The sequence below is a fragment of the Perca fluviatilis genome, chromosome 20 (genome assembly GCF_010015445.1).
Source record: "Perca fluviatilis chromosome 20, GENO_Pfluv_1.0, whole genome shotgun sequence".
NCBI lineage: Eukaryota > Metazoa > Chordata > Actinopteri > Perciformes > Percidae > Perca > Perca fluviatilis.
This window is the reverse complement of record NC_053131.1, coordinates 35,833,914-35,837,887: the sequence shown is the minus strand read 5'-3', so window position 1 is coordinate 35,837,887 and position 3,974 is coordinate 35,833,914.

Below are 3,974 nucleotides of genomic sequence, written 5' to 3'. Positions count from 1 at the left end.
CTCTGTAAACACAGCTCTACTCTGCAAACACAGCTCTACTCTGCAAACCGCTCTACTCTGCAAACACAGCTCTACCTCTGCAAACACAGCTCTACTCTGTAAACACAGCTCTACTCTGTAAACACAGCTCTACTCTGTAAACACAGCTCTACTCTGTCAAACCCAGCTCTACTCTGCAAACACAGCTCTACTTGTAAACACAGCTCTACTCTGCAAACACAGCTCTACTCTGTAAACACAGCTCTACTCTGTAAACACAGCTCTACCCTCTGCTAAACACAGCTCTACCTCTGTAAACACAGCTCTACCCCAAAACACAGCTCCACTCTGTAAACACAGCTCTACTCTGCAAACACAGCTCTACTCGGCCTGGCTCTACTCTGTAAACACAGCTCTCTCGCAAACACAGCTCTACTCTGTAAACACTCAGCTCTACTCTGCAGACACAGCTCTACCTCTGTAAACACAGCTCTACTCTGTAAAAACCAGCTCTACTCTGCAACACACAGCTCTACTCTGCAGACACAGCTCTACTCTGTAAACACAGCTCTACTCTGTAAACACAGCTCTACTCTGCAAACACAGCTCTACTCTGTAAACACAGCTCTACTCTGCAGACACAGCTCTACTCTGTAAACACAGCTCTACTCTGCAAACACCGCCTACCTCTGTAAACACAGCTCTACTCTGTAAACACAGCTCTACTCCAAACACAGCTCTACTCTGTAAACACAGCTCTACTCTGCAGACACAGCTCTACTCTGTAAACACAGCTCTACTCTGTAAACACAGCTCTACTCTGTAAAAACAGCGTCTCTACTCTGCAAACACAGCTCTACTCTGTAAACACAGCTCTACTCTGTAAACCACAGCTCTACTCTGCAGACACAGCTCTACTCTGTAAACACAGCTCACCTCTGCAGACACAACCCAGCTCTGCAAACACTGCTCTGCAAACACAGCTCTACTCTGCAAACACAGCTCTACTCTGCAAACACAGCTCTACTCTGTAAACACAGCTCTACTCTGTAAACACAGCTCTACTCTGTAAACACGCTCTACTCTGCAAACACAGCTCTACAACTGTAAACACAGCTCTACTCTGTAAACACAGCTCTACTCTGTAAAACAACGCTCTCTGCAAACAGCTCTACTCTGTAAACACAGCTCTACTCTGCAAACACAGCTCTACTCTGTAAACACAGCTCTACTCTGCAAATAGCGACTTTACAAACCAGCTAAAATGAAAGATGTCAGTTTGTAGTCTAACTGTTTGTCTTAATTTGCAACCAATCTTGAACTTTGGACAAACTCTTGTAAATGTAGCTGCTGTCTAAACGAGCCCTTCTCTCCGCTGGAGCGGTAAACCTATGGATGTATTTTAAGACCAAAACAAATACACGTGGCTACTTAATATGCACGAATGACGCGTTCTTCATTCTTGATGATGTTGCCGGTTGTATTATTTAGCAACAGAATTGTCGTATTTCAAATTAGGCATACAGGACTAATCGGAGATCATTTTCTAGTTAAGTAGCCTATCTAGTTATCATTATGGATTTTCCATGTTTTTAGGGGTTTGCTTACTAATGTAAAAAAAATATAGCATTAATTTAGTAAGAAAGTGAAAATATCAAACAAGATGATGGTATTAGGTATAATTTTATTTGCTTTATTTGAAAGTCCGGCCCCTGGAGTGTCTGCTTAAAAAAATTCTGGCCCTTGGAAAAATGTAGTAGATGACCCCTGGTCTAGCTTTGCTGCTAATGGCACAACATCCAGTGGCAGTGGCTAGCTGGGTTAGAACCATTTTCTAAAGCATAGGTGCGGCGTATATTTTCCTGCTTTTTTGTCCTTTTCCAATCACACCTATGATATTTCTTTCAGGGCCAGTAAAAATGTAGAAGGGGCCAGCTAAACTCTGATGGGATTTTTTTTAATGTTGAGCCCTGCGACCACCCCGACAATAGTGGTGAACTCGGTGAACAGGGTAGTGGTGAAGATAACGTCATACACCTGTGTTGCAAGAAATGTTTCTGTACATTGATTACATTGATTGAAAAATATGCTGTTTGTTCTTTGAACTTAAGATAATTGCGCCTGAAAAGTCCTAGAAAAGAATGTGATTTTGATTTGATGAGTGAGATTATGAAGATATGGGAACCCTGAATATGCTTTATGCTTTACTATAAGAAAGCCACAATAAAAGTTCTAACCGCTTGCTTTTAAAAAAAAAAAAACTTTTACTTCAAATACTTAAGTACATTAAATATCAGAAAATTACTTTTGATACATCAGATACTTTAAGACTTTTACTTAAGTAATATTCTAAAAGGTAACTTCCACTTCTACCAAAGTCTTTTTCTAGTACGATACTTGTACTTTTACTCAAGTATTGCTTTCTAGTACTTTATACAACACTGTGTGTGTGTGTGTGTGTGTGTGTGTGTGTAATCTTTCAGAGTGTTTCTTTAACTCGTCTGAACCAAACTACAATTGTTTGAGTTTTTAACTATTTTCTTTCTAAAAGTATAGTTTCTGCGTGTTATATTTTTATCAAGGTTAAAGCCATGCTAGCAGCTAGGCGAGCATTATAACGTGTGTTATAAAGTGACCACGTTTGTCTCTGAAGTAAAGGCTGGACTACAATAGAGGTGTTTGGAGCAGTTTGTGAACAGTGTTTTCTGTTGGAGATGGTAAGTCCCTTTGGGGAGGACTTTGGGCTTTTTCACTTTGTAAATCTATAACGTGCACAAAAACGATGTATAACACTATAAAGAAAAGGGGAAAAGCCTAAAAGCATATGAGCATTTTAAACAGCTTTGCAGACTTTGAAGGCATGTTACGACCACTTCCCTTAATGTGGCTGGTCGCTCAAAAACTGATTTCGTGGTAGCTCGTCAAACAGACACTTTTAGTTTTTTAAACAAATACTTTTTTTTAGGGTGCCAGGATCAAGTTAAAGGCTAAAATCTCCACTGATAAAAATATTATCTAACTCTCCTTGTTCACTGCCGGACATATTTTTACTAAAATAAAGTCCCGTGGTGGAAGCAGGAAGGGGCGGGGCTTCTCCTCTCTGTGACTCAAACTTTCCAGGAAGTTAACAGGAAGTTACCCAGACACAGGTGAAGTATTTTTTTGAGATTCAAAGAAATTAATTCTTGAAGATTGAATCTGAGAAAAGCAGAAAATAAACCTCTGAATTAATCTTTGTAATGAAACAAAAGTAAATATTTTATTATTTTAAGAGTTAAATGTAATAAATAAATGAATAGGTTTTAAAAGCAATAAATGAGTAGTTGTAATAAAATTGACCCTGAAAATGTTTAAATCTGTATTTCTGTTTTTTTAATCTGTCAGGAAATTAAACCAATTTATTAAACCAAGAACATGTTTTACTTTTTGACAAACAAAGATTTTTGCTGTTTTGAATAAATAAAATTTCAGGGTATCATTTATCTGTTGTTATATTACATCATAATCATGATCTGTTCTCTTCCTGTAAATGACTCATCCTGCACTCAAGGGTGTTTCCTAATTTATGTCCAATGAAGCAGGCACATTGAAACACACACACACACAGTGAAAGTAAAAGAGCAGCGCTTGTCCCGCCCTCATTACCACCACTGAGGTGCCCTTGAGCAAGGCCCTTAACCCCAACCGCTCCAGTGGAGCTGCTCAGTGGCCAGCAGGTCAGGCTGTGGTTGTACTTGGCAGCTATCAGGTATGAATGTGATCAGGGCGTTCCTGCAAAAGAGAAGTTGTTCTCAATAAAATAAATAAAGGCTCAGGCCAAATTCAATCAAAGGAAAATGTTCTGATTTTCTTGACTCTGTGCCAATGCAGCAGAGCTACGTGCTACGTGCAGATGAATGGAGATAGAGTTGGACAATATTAGTGTGAGTGGCTTGAGTGGGACAGGAAATGGTCACAGTGTGTTTACAGACTTTGTATAGAAGAGAGAATCAGGA